Source organism: Microtus ochrogaster, chromosome 21, assembly GCF_000317375.1.
Source record: "Microtus ochrogaster isolate Prairie Vole_2 chromosome 21, MicOch1.0, whole genome shotgun sequence".
In the NCBI taxonomy this organism is placed as follows: Eukaryota; Metazoa; Chordata; class Mammalia; order Rodentia; family Cricetidae; genus Microtus; species Microtus ochrogaster.
In genome coordinates, this window is record NC_022022.1 from 20,289,219 (window position 1) to 20,306,454 (window position 17,236).

At 39.9% G+C, this 17,236-nt stretch overlaps 1 protein-coding gene across 3 annotated transcripts in view; it reads right to left on the reverse strand.

The window, feature by feature from the left end:
* Ndst3 (N-deacetylase and N-sulfotransferase 3) overlaps positions 1–1,674 on the reverse strand; it is a 124,693-nt gene extending 123,019 nt beyond the window's left edge. For 2 of the 3 annotated variants that reach the window (XM_013350066.2, XM_026784115.1), the window contains exon 1: positions 1,587–1,674. The gene's annotated coding sequence lies outside the window, so the exon portion shown is untranslated. Of the gene's footprint in view, positions 1–914; positions 1,006–1,586 lie in introns of those variants that run through there. The other variant, XM_026784114.1, reaches the window with a different exon arrangement.
* Positions 1,675–17,236: the final 15,562 nt, after the last annotated feature.

Below are 17,236 nucleotides of genomic sequence, written 5' to 3' on the forward strand. Positions count from 1 at the left end.
ATGGCTGAAAAAAAGGGAAAAGAAATCTTTTCAGCTGAATATTAGACTCTCCTCCCATTATTCTACCCTCACGAGCAGCACTGTTCCATGGTGGATCATATGATATTTTCTAAGGACAAACAGAAAAATAATGGAACTGAGCTCGGCTCCATCCCCAACTCCCTATTTTAACTTGTGCCTTAACCTAACATTAGCGACTCATCTGTTTACCCTGTTTTCTTGAATGCTGTCTCAAACTTCAGATGTTACGATATCCTAATGTGTTTATAAAAATATAGGTATTAAATGAGTTTCAAGCCTAAACAGTGCCCATATACTAGAGAAACTCGTTGTGAAGTGATTGGACTAAGCTTCTGAGAATGCACTTTGATTTTCCCCTATTCCCTCCCCCAAAATGGTTATATTAAATAGAAAAATATATCTATTTTCTTTTAATTGAACGCTTCTTTATTCGATAGGTTAATTATTTACTTCAATTTATACTTAATGTTTCTATCATATCACCTTTAAAATGTTATTAAACTACATCAAATACAAAGCTTTGTTAAACATTGTGACTGCATAATGAGCTGGTGGCTAGAGTTTAATGTTAAATTTACTTTAATGTTATTTCCAAAATTCAGAACAGCCAAAGACATGCAGTTGATTAATCATGCGACTCCTGCATAATGAATTTGTGAGTATACACCTTAACAAACTCAAAGAGTCACCTCCTCAATTCTTTAAAGTAAGTGAAACTTCAAAATGATCTTTAGATGATGAAATACTTTACTCGTTAATTTATCTTAGTTTAACCCGATTAGGCATTCGTTCAGAGCAGAGAGTCTTGATGGGATGAAAACCAAGTTACCTCTCATGGAAAGCCCCACTAAGCGAACTGTCAATACAAAGTATAAATAAGCAGATCCACTTACCCGGAGTTAAAGTTCAGAGAGTTTGAAAATGCAGGGGAAAGTTTCAATCGACAGACAAAAAAATAGAAAGAGAAGGGCGTGCAACCTTCGGCTGGGCTTTCTGCCTTTGCAAGTGGCAGTAAGGCCAGTCTGGCCAGTCCCCTCATGTTATGTAACATCTTATTAATATTTGCCATCAGACTGCTACCAAGCTGGCGAGGCACTAGAGGGCAAGAGTGACACATGCAAGACCCATCTCCAAGGGACCAGCGCTGGGACCACTTCAGGGAAGACAGATGCTAACTAAGCTGATTAATACCAGATGTCTGAAAGCAGCAGCGAAACTTGCCCTTGTCCGTCAAAGACTATCTTAAATGCCAATTTCTGACTAGCTCCCGTTAACAGGTTAATAAATACGCGAAAGCAAAGAACCACGCCATGCAGAAACTTTCAGGATTAAATTTACAACCCACAGTGACTCAGGAGGTTTGTCTTTGCCTTGTTTAAATCAACGTATTTTAAACAGGAAAGGGGGGGGGGCGGAATATAAATTCAATGAGTGTAGATTTCGGGACCCTTCGTTTCCAGTAGCTAGAAACTTGCGATGGTCGCGCTGCCATTTCTAGAGTCCGCATTTCAAGTGGCCGGGGTTGGGTTCCTAGGTGAGGACCTGCCCGCCATCCTAGAGATTACCTCGGGCTGCGGAGCGCCGGCATCCTGCCTCCAGGTCCTCCTCGTCGCTACCGCTGCGCGGCCACCGCTGCGGCTGCCTCCCCCAGCACCCGCTCGCCCGCTGAGTGGGATGGGCGCGTGGGGCGGGCGGGGCTGGGCGGGCGGGGCGGGGCTTGTAGGGCGAGTGGTCCACGCACTCAGGGAGGGGCAGGGCGGGGCGGGGCGGGGTTGGGCGGAGCTTGTAGGGCGAGTGGTCCAGGCGCTCGGGGCTGGGAGGGGTAGCACGGGCCTGGCAAGCGCTTGGGGGATCTGTCCTCACCCCACGCCACCGTGGAGTTTCCGGGGTTCTTGCAGCTCGAGCACGCCCGCCAGAGCGGGAGGAGGTCAGAGCCCAGACCCAGCCAGTGAGGGACTCAGGAAGGGGCAGAGCCGCACCACAGGTGCCCGAGCCCCGCAAGGGATAGCACATCCCGCGGGCTTTCCTCCTGCTCACTAGCCTCCTAAGGCCGGGTCCCCCACCCCGGAAGACCAGTGCAAGGCCAAAGACAGATATAAAAGGCATTTTAAATTCAAAGGTGAGGGTTGGAGAAAGTCCGAAAGGAAATACACTGTGGGTCATGCCAAGACAGTTTGAGCCAGAGGTAATCCATCAATGGTAACTAGTAAAGGACATTTCTGTGGACATAATAAATACGTAGAGGATCAGACACACCCCACAGGGTGCCATGTCCAACTTCCTTTAAGTGACACGGGTCAATTCTCTGACTTGTTGGAGCTATTGAACCCCTACTCAGGTCAGGCCAAAGGTAGCACCATGTTTTCTTGATAATTAGAGCTTAGTCATTCAGAGACAGAAGATTCCATTTCTAGATGAATTAGGTCCCTGTCTTTTTTTAATTTCTCCGGGTAGGTGGAACAGAGTCATGTTAAACTTACTGGTTGCTTTGGGGCATGTGGCTGCTTTTACCCAGTGCTGCTGCTCCCGGCCATCCAGTCACAAAGGCAGGTGGCTGATGGATGTGCTGTCTTCTCCCAAGCTACGCCCAAATCTCATAGCTCTATTACAGAAGTTTACATCTATGCATGTGCATGATGGCAGCTTGATACATTCACTATCTGTGCTTCTTTCCATCCCTGAGCGTTGCCTGGGAGAGAGATAAAGAGGGAACATACATGACCGACAACGTTGCTTACTTAAACCCTTCTTTTCTGTTTTCTTTACCTTACGTAGAGCCAATAGGCTAGGGAATGATTTTCTCTCTAGTAGATGGACTCTCCAGCATCGTATGCTCTTCACTATAGGCAACAAAGAGCCTGAGTCCACCTGAGTTGGGGCTTCACATTGAGGAAGCACCTCAAATTTACTCATCTCCAAATTAGCTTCTTCAGTATATTGAATGTGATAAATGAGTTACATTAGCATTGACCTCTGGGGTATAGCACGGTTTTCAAAACCACCTTTGTTCTTACCTATTTTTACCATTTATGTAAATATTGAGGACCTCAAAAGTAGAAGAGGCTTAGACTTCCTTCAAGGACTCCAAGAAGTCCTAGTTTAAATTACATAAGCCATTTTGTTTATCAGAGATCCATCTTACAACAACAACAAAAAGCAAAATGAGAACCTGCCTATAAATGAAAAACCTACAGAAGTGATTAAAAAGAGAGAAGAAAAAAGAACAAAAGAGTGCATTTTGTATATAGAAATAATTAATCCTGTACTTAGCCACTCTGACAGACAGCATCTGATAGTAATTCATGGTGATATAGAGATTTAATAACATGCCTTATATAAATTAAAATTATAACCTTTGATGGGATTTTGCTCTTCATCTAAACGTTTCTAGGTGGAGGGTACTGCTTAGGAGAGGATTTTGAGAAACTTTTTTCAACTTGCAGAGTTCTCTTTCATTTTTCAATGTCTAAATTAAATCCATGTATATTCTAACCTTATGGCAATGTTAAAAGATGAAACTTCATAGAGGATTATTATTTTATCTGAAACAGCTAATAAATGTGTGTATTACAATTTCTTTCAACATCTTCATCTAAGACTTGTAGAAGTAACTCTGTTGATCTGCTTAAGACAAGGGAATGGGGACTTAATAGAGTATGTTCTGGCTAGAAACTTTTAGCTCAGCCCAAGGAAGGGGAGCCCTGCCTTTCTTGCTTTTTCAAAAGATGTTCATTTTAAAATACCAAACCAAACATTCCAGCAAAATGATAGACTGGGGAGGGGTACGAGTGATGTCAGGGAGTTACGAAGCTACAGGCAGATAAGCTGCCTCCGCCTTTCAATTCCTTATGGAGAGTACCCTTGATAGATGAACAAGGTGGAGCAGATGGCAAAAAGGCCTTTTTAAAAATATAATTTTTAATTAAGATGTAATTATATCACTTGTCCCTTTTCCTCTTTCTAACGCCTCCCATATACTCTCGACTCCTCAGATTAATGGTTTTGTTGTTTTCTTTGATTATTGTTATTGCATATTTCTGTTTGCACCAATCTGCTAAGTCCATTTATGTTGCTTATGTATATATGACTTCAGAGCTGATGACTTTGTATTGGGTAATCAATTAGGGGACTGAACAACCCTGTGTGACGCTAATTCTCCCCCTCTCAGCCTCAGCAACACCTGAAAAGCACTGACAGTGTCGGTAGACGTGCCAGTGTGTGAGTGGGGAATTCTAAAAGGGTACGACCCCCAGACAGAGAGCTGCATGTAACCACAGGTCTTGTTTTAAGAAACAAGTTTGTGGTTCAATGGGAGGTTTGGAGGTGTGGCTTCAGCCTTGGTGGGCATAAGGGTTGGCTGGGGATTTGACACTATGATCTACTCCTACTGCTATCTATTCAGATCAGGAAGGGGCCCCAGGGTCTGTATTTCAACAAGCACTCAGCTACAGCTATCCAGAATTCAAGAAAAGCCAGCTTAGAGAAGTCTCGAGAAAACAGAATGCATTTTTTTATATCTTCAAACGTAAATGCTTATATCTATGTAAGACATTTAGTTTGCAAAGTTTCAGGCTTTTTCCCTTAATCTCAGTAAATATACAATAAACTCGGTACTTTTCACTGGTTCCTATATGATGAGTTAGGTGAAGTCTTGCTTTAAAGTGGTAACTCTAGCAACTGGCAAACAGGAGCTCTGTTCTCACCTCAGAAGGATTCCTGCAACACCGGCTCTTTTTGTGTTTTCTGTGCCTTGTGCATTAAAGTCCATTTAATTCACAATAAAGAAAAAGGGAAACTGCTTAGTTTTATGTGTCATAGTTTATCATGTCCTCGAAGGACACCACCTTATCTTTATTCTGTTTGAATCTTTAAAAATCATTTTTTCCTTAGCTACACAAACCCCATCTCCACATTATTTTGTTTAATTCCATTTCAATTTGTAAATGTGTTGTCCTCAGAAATAGCTTTTCCCATGTGAGACTAATTTACAATTTTATGTCCTATCATAAGCTGTGTCATCAATTGCAAGCTTTGGTTGATGACAACTTGGCAGTAAAAACATTCCTATCTATAGGCAGACCTAGCATAAACCTTTCAAATAACATTTGCTGCATCTTTAATGGGAAAATACCAGCAATCATCAGATTGTAGACCTTATTGTGTGAGTCTTCAAAGCTATCTGTTAATATTCAGGCAGGACCAAGCATCATTAAGGTGTTTCTTTCATGTAGCTTGCCACATTAAAACATAATTTTATAGCTTGGCCTCGTGCCATGCAGTACAGGGAGATACACAGTGGGAATAAAATGGATGATTTCTTTCTCACTTTGTCTGGAAACAGGCTTCGTAGAAGTCCCAGAATGCATTCACTAAATCTTAACTGTGGTGTTTTCCATCGTATATGATCACTGGATTTCAAGAGACAGAAGAAAATGATAAATATTCAAGTAGTTGTGTGAGTTAATTTTGAGGCTGTGTTTTCACAACAGTGATTGGAAGTTGTCAGAACGCAGAGAAGTAGAGGCAATGAATTGAGTTTCCCTGCACGTTATGAACTAAAACCCAGTAGTCTTAGGCTTAAGAGTTTTGCACTGAATCCCTCACCAATTATACCTTAGAGGTCTGTGAATATGACAATTGAAACTTTAATTGTTTCCCTTTTTACCTTAGTTATGCTCCCTGTAGCTGTGATAAACCAACCTGAAAACAATAACAACAACAACAACAACAAAAAACAACGTGAAGGAGAAACAGTTTATTTTGGCTCATGGCTCAAGATGCAGTCCACTGTTAGGGAAAAGGTGGCACTGTGGTCACATTATATATACATCAAGGGAGGAGAGATAACCATCACACCCACTACCACGAACAGGTGCCCTTGTTGGCATGCACTGGTTTTAAGTGTCACTCTCTATCTTCTGCATTCTGAATGCAAAGGTAGCAGATGCTTTTACCCATCATTCTTGCCACTCACCCATGAATCAAAAGTGTAAATCTGGGCACAATGTTCAAGCATAGATATTAATATAAACCTGTCACTTCTATTTTAATAAACTGCTGATTGGTCAGTAGCCAGACAGGAAGTATAGATGGGGTGACCAGGCAGGAAGTAGAGCCAGGGCTACCAGAACAGGAGAATTCTGGGAAGAGGAGTCAGTCTGTAGCTGTCACCCAGATGCAGAGGAAGCAAGATGAGAATGCCTTACTGATAAAGGTACCAAGTCATGTGGCTAACACAGACAAGAATTGTGGATTAAGGTGTAATATATAAGAGTTAATAAGAAGCCCAAGCTAATAGGCCAACCTAGACCTCTGTGTGTTTCTTTGGGACTGAATGGCTGCAGGACCAGGCAGGACAGAAACCTCAGTCAACAGTGGATATCTATACTCAGCTTATTTTCCTTCTGTGGATTAGCCCCATGGAAAGAAAAGAAAATATCAATTGGACAAATAAATTTGATCATTAAATTGTTTTCTTCAGTCCATTAGCTAAAATATAATTAATATTTGAAAGATTTTATTAGTTTGTACTCAGATCTATGTCTCTTAGACTCCTGATATAGGGTGGGCCAGGAAAACACTTTTCATAAGTCTGAGCTTTGTATATGCAATTTGTAAAGGCAGCAGCAAAGCAGATTTATTCTAATTGTGTAGAAGTAAAATGAACTTTAGGTAATCTAAGCACACTATTGGACACATTCAATGAAGATTAGGGGAGCTGGGGGAAAAAGAGAAAAAAAATGAGGAAAGGCAGAAGTTATATTTGATACAGGCTAATTTTACCAAATTGACATGATTTTCCAATGAATGTGTTACTTTCATGATATTAGTAAATATGTGATGGCACCATACCATAATGTCTGTGCTGTGTTGCAGAAATCCAACACAGTGACCTAGGAAGGGATGTGAAAGCCTTCGACCACCTGGTTCTGTATTGTTTTGGTTTACCTGTTTTCATTTAAGTTAATGACAACATGAATTGTAATGGCAGTTTCTATCGTAAGTATTGCATGGCAGAATGATGAGGTGAAGGAAAGACTGAAAGCTGATGTGGAGAGGGAGAAAGGCTGACTTCAGTCAATCAATCAATCTAGTTGAATTTCTTTCTCTTTTATTCAGCAGGAAACACATACTCACACATGCACACATACACACACCACAGAACCCACAGAGCATTCAGGGTAAAAGAGATGGGAGTAAAGGGAACAGTAGAAGTTAACTTATTTAGGAAGGTGATGTGGGAGTCCCCTCTGTGTTCTGTGATCACCATTAATGAATAAAGAAACTGCTTTGGACCTATAGCAGGGCAGAACTTACCTAGGTGAGGAAAACTAAACTGAATGCTGGGAGGAAGAAGGCTGAGTCAGGGAGAAGCAATGTAGCTCTGCCAGAGACAGATGCCAGAACTTTTCTGGTAAGCCACAGCCTTGTGGCAATACACAGATTACTAGAAATAGGTTAAATTAAGATGTAAGAGTTATCAAAAAAGAAATTAGAGCTAATGAGTCAAGCAGTGATTTAATTAATACAGTTGCTGTGTGGTTATTTTGGGTCTGAGCTGCCGGGCGACCAGGAAATAAACAAGTGACCTCTTACAACAGAAGGGTATCTGTTTTGCAGCTCATTATCCCATCCCCCCCCCCCTAGAGTATTGGATGAATGATGTAAACAACTATTTTCTGTGCTGAAAAACTTCTCAGACATGCTTTCATGTTAAAATTCTTTAGTCTTAACATTGTTCATTAGTAACTCCTTCCTCTGGCTTCCTTGCTTTTCCATGTTTCTTCTCACTCATTCCTTTAACTGGAGGACATAAGACACTCAGCAGAGACGTGAGAGCCAGCAACAATTTCCTCTTATCTCATATCCCCACATTCCTGGAAAATGATTAGCAAACTTGCACTTTTATTCAGTGAAGTCAACTTCTTGGCCATGCAACACAGCAGAGTCTTGGCAGAAGCAGTGTCTCTTGTCAGTTATTTAATTTTGGACTAGTCACTTGACCTTCCCTAATAAGGAATGGGCCCTTGAAGGAGTAATTTAGAATAAAAACATACATGAAAGGGGATGATGTTTTTAAAGGATTCCATGGAGAAAATGAAGATGATAGATTTATCAGATTTGTCACATGTGTAGGAATAAAAAAATGCAAATTTAAATAAATTGATTTATTTGAGACTAAATCTTTGTGAGGAAAAGAATATGATTTATTGTAATACATCTTCTTTAAAAAAGGAGGATTTATTGTTATTATTTTTAATTATATGTACGTATGTGTGTGTTCCTATGAAGACCAGTGTTTTTTGATATCACATAAGTCCCAGTGACAGGAGGTTGTGAACTACCTGATGTGGGTACTGGGAACTAAACTTGGGTCCTCTGGAAGAGCAACATACTTTTAACCCCGGAGCCATCTCTCTGATGTGGGATTCCTCTCTGTATGCTGTAAATACCATTGGCTAATAAAGGAACTGCCTTGCCCTGTTGATAGGGCAGAACCTAGGTGGATGGGGAAAACTAAACTGAATGATGGGAGAGAGAATGCAGAGTCAGGGGGAATTCATGGAGCCTCTGCCAGAGACAGACATGCTAAAACTTTACTGGTAGGACACGACTTCATGGTGATTCACAAATTAATGGAGATGGGTTAAATTAAGATGTAAGGACCGTGAGGGGTACACCCACACACTGAGACAATGGGGATGTTCTATCGGGAATTCACCAAGGCCAGCTGACCTGGGTCTGAAAAAGCCTGGGATAAAACCGGACTTACATAGCAGACAATGAGGACTACTGAGAACTCAAGAACAATGGCAATGGGTTTTTGATCCTACTGGACTACTGGCTTTGGGGGAGCCTAGGCAGTTTGGATGCTCAACTTACTAAACCTGGATGGAGGTGGGCGGTCCTTGGACTTCCCACAGGTCAGGGAACCCTGATTGCTCTTCAAGCTGATGAGGGAGAGGGACTTGATCGGGGGAGGGGGAGGGAAATGGGAGGCGGTGGCGGGGAGGAGGCAGAAATCCTCAATAAATAAATAAATTAAAAAAAAAGAGTTAGCAAATAAGAAGCTAGAGCTAATGGGCCAAGCAGTGATTTAAATAATATGGTTTCCATGTGATTATTTTGATTCTGGGCAGCTGGGATGAATAAGCAGTCTCCCTCCAACAAATTTTCACACCAACGTGTTTGACTATGTCCACGTAAAACCTTAGAGGGCTTGGAAAGGAATTCTAGACACTAAAAAACAAAGTTTAGCTATTTTTGTTTTCCCAAGTGGGCTTTAATTGCTGTGGCTCTTTAAGAGAGGTTTTCCTGATTCAGCTGTAGAAGAAAAAAAAGCCACACCATTTTGAAATGCTGACTTTCTGGGCCTGGCTGCCAATGAAAACTCTGACACAGTCTGGCTATGGAACATTTAAATTGGGTTTGTGAATGGACTGCCAAAACTTGCTTAATGGCAACATAGACTGGCTGTGTGCCTAAAACTGGGGTTGTGAGCATGGCCATCAGAGGCATCAAATAGCTCCATCATGCTGAGCTGGGTGAGGCAAGCAGGCAATGCCGTATTTTCCCTAGCAATGACATCACTTTCACTTAAATTCAGAAGAAGGGTTTAGCTTTTTAAGAAGCACTTCTCATCAGAAAATAATTACAGATACACAATAAAGACAAATTCAGATGAAAAAGACCTCTAAAAGAGACAAAGTGTATTTTAAAATATATGTAGGCTTGGGAGAGAGAAGATAAAAGGAAGGAATAGAGTAATAAAAAATAAGCCACATAAAGATGGAATATACACAGAGTGTCTGGATTATGTATATTATTGTGTTTCTTTTGAATCTTTGACTGTGAAGAAACTAAGTAACCAACATATACACTTTAAAGGTATATTGACGTCAAAATATGGATTTAAGGATGTGCTGCTTTGGAAAAGAGGTTCTTCCTTTGTTTCCACAGAAGATAGAACCTGTGGAATACTTCCAGATTTATGTGGTTTGATACACCAAGACTGCCCAGAAGACAGCTGTGAACACGTCCCCCCCAAAAGTTTCTTCACCCAACTGTTGACTGAGATGAACATAGCACACAGGAGACACTGTGAAAGACCTGATTAACAACACCCTCCATCAACAGGAAGTATTCTAGAGAACTATGCCCAAATTCCCAAATATTGCTTATAAATGTTTCTTTGTATTTAAAGGGGGATATGATATAGAGATGAATACTTTGCATTGGTATGGATTTTGGTTTATTGGTATAAATTTAAGGTCAACATTGTTATATGTATATTTCTGTTCTTGATTAAGGTATTGTGCTTGTGCAGCTCATTTAAAAGTATAATGCATAGTTAAGAAATATAGGTTAATAGATAATCATCTATAGTAGTCAAGCTTGTAGTTATGTTAGTTAGATTTTCCAGATGTACAAAGATATATTTCAATTAGATAGACATTTTTCAAACCTTTCAAACACTAACAGAATATGGTATTTAAATTACCTTGAAAAGTACAGTAGGTACAATTAACTAGACCATGTTTCAGCTTTACTATTCTTCTAATAATGCACACTATTTATTGGTGATGTGGAAAACCAAATCCATATGAAAAATGAAACACCTCATTACTTTGCATTCTGAGATGTCTTCTGTTTAGAGACTTTCATATATTCTTTTTAATATTTTGACCTAAGTTTTCCTTTAAAGGAAGAATTCTACACTAAATGCATATGGTATTTAAATGCCACGGTGTCTTTGTCTATAAGATAATGCATGTTGAAATTAGCTTTAATTTTAATGTGGACAAAAACCAATCAAATAAGTGTGTTACCTAGTTGGGAAAGACTATCCTCTCCATTCTGAAGTTAAGTCTAATCTAAATGAAGTTAAAACCTCATTTAGGCCACTTCTATTTACAGAAAATATAGACCTCTGTGTGTGATTTCTTTGGGACTTAATGACTGCGGGAACCGGGTAGGACAAAAAAATACCCATCAATTAATGGTACCCAACGTGAGGCGACTGCCTCCACATAAAGCCTGACAGAGTTTGGGAAGTAATTTTAGACAGAAAAGAATGGAGTTTAGCATGGCTTATTGATAGCAGCATTTTCTCAGGTGGGCTCTGCTTAGTAGAGGCAAGTGCTCTCATTTAAGAGAGGCTTCGTGATTCAGCTTTAGCTGTAAAAGCTTGCTGCTTTTTAAAGAGATCTTGCCACGAAATACTTAATTGGTGTTGATGAATACTTTGCATTGGTATGGACTGCATGTCTTTTGGTTTTCAGCCATAGCAGGAAAAAAGCCATGCCATTTTAAAATGCCAGCTTTCTGGGCTGTCCTGCCAGCACAAACTCTAACTCTTTCAGACAGGAGGTCCAGCTACAGAGCATTTGAGTGTGGTTTGTGAGCAGACTGCTGCAGCTTGCTTGCTGGCAGGGACCTTGAAATGCCATAGAATTGTGGCAATAAACATGGCTCCAGTGGTACCTCCTCCATGAGCCTGGAATTTCAGAAAGCTAAGGAATGGGCTGGATCCAGCCGTCAAAGCCACGGCTTTAATCCTACTCATATTGCTTATCAAATTAAGGACTTATGTGTTCAGAAAAAGAGAGATACACAGTAAAGAGAGACTCAAAGACAAAGAAAACTTCTAAATGTTTTACAGTGTGTTAAAAATATACTCAGGCTTGGGAGAGTAAAGAAAAATGTTAAATTCCTTAAAATAAAAACAAGAGTAGTTGGATGTGGTGGTACATACCTTTAATCCCAACCCTTGGGAGACAGAGGCAGGCAGACCTCTGTAAGTTCAAGGATGGCCTGGTCTACAGAGTGAGTTCCAGGACAAAGATACACAGAAACCTGGTATATGTTACAGGTGTGTGCAAGTAGGGAAATAAGTGCACCATTGCGGGATGTAGTCAGCTGTTGAGGCAGACAAGGGCGATAACGGGTCCTCCTGAAGAACAGGAACCTTCTTCAGGATTTCTGAGAAATGTTGGTTTTAGGCTTTTTCTTTTTTAATTTGTTCACAATCTTTCTGTTTACTTTTCAGAGCCTTTCTTACCTGAGTCCAGATTATCATTTGGGAGGGGGTAAACATTATACCTAAGAGTTTTTAAATTTGATAACTTCTCATAGTCATACAGGGAATTAAATCACACAGGGAATTTTATTATTAGAAAGTTAAAATACAGGTGAGATTAAAAATGCAACTGCATGTGGATCTCTGTGTGTGAGTTCAAGGCCAGCCTGGTCTACAGAATTAGTTCCATGGAGCTAGGGCTGTTACACAGAGAAACTCTATCTTGAAAAACAAAAAAAAAAAAAAAAAAAAAAAAAAGCAACTGTGGTTTCCGACTGTAAAATTTTACCCAAGGTGTTCTTAAATGGTGCAGTGCTACTATTGAAGAAGCCCTAAAAGAGGTGAACTTTTACTGGATGTCAAAACACTCATCTCCAGCCCAGCTTTGAGTATGAAGAGTATGGACATGAGCTCTGTGATAGTGTTGGAGATATTCCAAAGAGAGACTCCACTTCCTTCCATCCTGTTGGCTATTGGACTACAGAAAGCAGAGACTATCTATGTACCTCCTGTTAGCTATCAGACCATGGAGAGAGATGCTGCCCAAGGAACTGGGTGTTCCCCAGACTCTCATGACAGGAAAAAGTGAAAGACTGGAGATGGTGCAAGCCAGAGGAGAAACTTGTCTCCTAGGAAGAGATTTCACACAGTTCTAATTTGTGAGACTATTTTGCAGGGAAACTGCAGCAAGCACCAAAACCTGACCTAGACCTTTTAGTGCTAAAAGCCTCTTACCTCTGCTTGAACTTAAACATCAAGCCATGATCCTACCAATGAACTTGGGGAGTGAGGGTGATCACTGGGCCTCCTTGCTTCTCTTTCCGGTGTGGACACACTGAATGCATCTCCTCTTCCTGCATTTCCTAGGATAGTTCTTTTAGTTGGCCTGTTGAGGATGGGTACCTGAGGCTTGATTGCTCTAGCTGTTAGGACCCAGGCTCTGACCCCATTGACTCCAGTAACATCAGCATACATCGTGTGGGCTCTCGAACTGGAGGAGCTGAGGGAGGAATTGCACAATAGCTTCATTTTCAACCAAAGAAATAATGTGACAACTCGGGAGTCTGGTTTTTCCTTTACAAGTATTTTCACAAATGTTATTAATTAAAAGATTACAACTGTAGGCTCTCATGGGATTGAATATATGTATGTATTCAGTAATTAAAGACATATACGTAATAGTAATGCCCAAATTGCTATCATTGACTATTTTGTCTGCTTATCCTTTCTTTATGTTTAGGGTCTAAGATTCTTCTTTTTTAGTTTTTCTTAAAATATGTAACTGGTTGTTGTAAAATATGGCCATCCTACCTGGTGGCTGAATAACATGAGACTATTCCTCCTTTTCCTCTGTTTGGTACCTGTTACTCAATGTCTCTATTCATCTTTGTAAATAACTGTTTCTAGCATCCCAGTGGTCACTAGAGTCCCAATGGAGCTTTTTTAGGTTATGCATGTGAATGTGAGCATGTAGTTTTTTTTCTTTTGTGTCTGGTCCACTTTTGTTAACATAATTCTTTCTGTGTCTATTTTGCTACAAATGACTATTTTTATAACATGTATTGTGAATGTATATCACATTTTATTAACTGATTGATCCATCTGCTGTTTGGTTATCTATCATAGCTATTATGACTATAATAGCTATGATAGATACATAGACCAAGGTGTGTAGTGACCTGTTCAGTACATTGATTCCTTTTCCTATGGATGTGTGCTCTGAGTGGGATAGCTGGTCCATAATGTATTTTGGTTTTATTTTAGTTTTTGAAGTAGCCTCCATACTGTCTCTCCATTGCGACTGTACTAATTTACTTGCTCATCAAGCATGTGCATCTCTTTCCTTTGCATCTTCCCGGGCATCTGTCAATCTTGCTCTTTGGACACAGCTTCACAGAATTCATACATGGTTGCCTGTAAATGCACACTGGTGAAGCAAGCAAATACTTCTGAGGCTCAAGTTACTGAAGAATGAAGCTTCAACTGTGCTTTCTCATTCCCTGCAATAAACTGCTTATTTTTGTGAAAATGACCGTTGACTTCTAATATATCATTCTTCATGTCATGCTAATAGTTAAGTTATAAAAATATTTAAATTTACAAGCTCTCTTAATTACTCTATGTAGCTGAATTTTTCCTTCTCATTATGAAAAAAAAAATTTGATTGGCAATGCCTTCTGTTTTGCACAGTTTTATATCCAGTGACTTCTGAATGATCAAGGCAGGGTAGGCAGATCATCACTCCTGCTAGGTGGGGAAGAAAGCTGCTTTGCATTGGGCAATGGATTTTTCCTCTTTATAGAAAACTACTTCATGTATGGCTCCAGATTTTATTTTGATGCAGTTTTTTATTTTAAGTCTCAGTATAAAGTAAAGTATTTTAATGATTTTCTGTTTTAAGAATCACTTCCAACTGCAGAGAAGCCTCGCCCATCTTACCAGAATGCCTCTTAGGCTAGTAAATCAAATGCTATGTGTGTTGTGCGTGCTCCCAGGTGTGTTCAAGGTACTGGTGTCCTTGTAAATCTTACCACTAGTCAGAGACTGTTCTTGTGCATGCCCTCACCTATGCATTAAGTCAGAGCCACAAATCACAGTCATTCCTTCCTAGCGTCAGAGCACAACAGCATGCAAGAGGCTGGGTGACTTCTGTGTAGTTAAGCAATCGAGTGCTCTAAGAAAGGACTCCGTTTATGTTTACTAGTTTCTGAAGGTCATGTCCAAAACTTAGTGGGCATGTTGGAATGTCAATGTGGTCAACTTAGGTCTAAGGGTTAGTAACACTGTGTGTGGAATTTACTAAATGTACCTTTAAAATTTAAAGACTTTACAGGGAAGCATAAATAACATGAAACAGCATCAAAGCTGGAGGCCGATGCCCAGTACTGTTTGCATATACCAGTGCTTCTCAGAGTCCAGATACGAACAAGGGAGAATAGTTGCTGAAATGAAGATCCTTCAAAATCTGCTAAGATAAACTTACTCAGCCTCTGGCGGGGAGTGTTAGGTAGCTGCAGTTTGCCAATGGCTGTATATGATTCCAGTGCCCTGTGCTGCAGAAGGTCCTCAATTTCCCTTCTTCCCAGATTTCCCTCATCTTTCATGTGAAAATATACAATATTTAAGGGTTTGAAGTATCCCTTCCTTCTCCAGCTCTTTGAATTCCAATGGTTCTTATGTACTGTAAGTTTGGACACAGTCTCTTTCTGTAAATTATCAAGTCTATAAATAAAAATTATAATTAGTAAATGGAGTTAGAAATTGACTTATAAACATTTTAATCATCTTTTCTCTAATTTTTCTTTTAAATTTAAAATTTCCAAAGAATTTAGTGCTGTGTGACTATCTTTGCTTCTGGTTTCAAACACAAAAACGCTCCTTCCCATAAACAATATACTAGTGTTGCGTTAGGCCCTTAAAGGATGGAGATATAATGGAGGCTAGGGAGCTGTCTGTGATGAAAGGCCACTGTGCCAACAAATCATGTAACAGCTCACAGTTGGGTTTTATTTCGGCAGGAATCTGGTACCAAAAATCCACCGAAAATTAAATTAGAATGACTGAAGTGCCTTGAAGCAGAATGAAGAGAATAATAAAACGAAATTACTGTGTGAGGCACAAAAATTAGAGATGAAGACATATCTTCACCCCTCTGTAAGCACCAGATGCTCCACGGGGCAGCAGGTTCCCATCAAATTCCTGGGAGAAGCGCTGTGGCTTGATCTCTAAGTAATGCATTTTTATTTCTTATTAACATCTTTTCTCTCCTCCGGAGGTTTCTTGACTGAATTGTAGCTGGGGAGGGGATGTGAATTCTGGGACACAATGATAAAGCGGCTACAGCAAGAACAATGCCTTTTCCACAGAGGAAAGAATAGAGTGTAGCCTCTATCAACAGTGCTTGCATGTTTATGCTAGGACTGACACCCTGCGTTCTGCTGTTGTGCCCCAAATACACGCTCACATGCCCGAAGCAGCACTAATGAGATCAAAGCTTTTCATCAAACATGATATTATCAGGAGAATATGAAAGTTGGAAGTTCAGCCTGAGGCCTTCACACAACAGCAGGACAGAACTGTATTATCAGTTTGGTCTTGGTGACAGTGTCACCTTCCACTGTGAAAAGCAGAGGGTGAAGCCTTTCCTTCCACCCGCATGGTGCTTGTTCAGTCTGGACAGGTCTTGGGTTAGAGTCAAGATTTTAGCTTTTGCCCTCAGTTTTCAGTGTAGAGAAGCACATGACGTTTGAAATATGTTATAAAGTACTTATGAATTATTAAACGTGGCCCACACTTTTTAGGATCATGCTTATTGCTACTAAATATTGATTTAATCACTAAAGGAAATAACAAATCAGAATTTCAGAGTTGTCATTGTGTTAAATGAAAACTCATCTTAAGTGGTTCGACACATAATTGTGATGGCCAACACTGCAAAACCGTTAGTAATTTTTCTAGGTGACATATTTATTAGACAAAAAACACTATTCACAACACATTATACAGTGTATTTAACTATTTTCATAATAAAATAATATATATATATATATAATAAAATATCCAAACTATGTCCTGATAAGAATACAGTAGAATAAACAAATAACACAAGAGAATTGGTGAGGTGGGAGTGGCATGTAAGCCATGATGTCACATATATTAGTAATTTTTAAAAATAATGAATGTATAATTCATGACTGCAGATTCTGTCTCTGGAAAGAGAGTGCAAGACTGTCTACTATAGAAAGAGAGCAAATAAATTTATCTCTACTTTTAAATCACTCACTGGAAGTGTAACATTGTGGACATCCCAACTAGAACACAAAGCATAGGAAATTTGTAGTGTACTGAATGTTGCTTTGTGTTGCTGTGGTAATGATTTGAATGTAAGATTTCTAGTTGTCTTAGCTCTGCTGTTTCTAATTCCAGCAGCTACGTAAAACTTGATTCTAATCATAGATTAGCACAAATGAATTCTAGAATGCTATCAAGGGACTCTAACGTTTCCTTGTCTGAGAGCGCTAGTGTTTCTTCTCATCAACTCAACCATGCCCAAAGCCACATATGGTACAAACAGATTAAACAGAAAATGATTTATGAGTGTCTCTCTCTCTCTCTCTCTCTCTCTCTCTCTCTCTC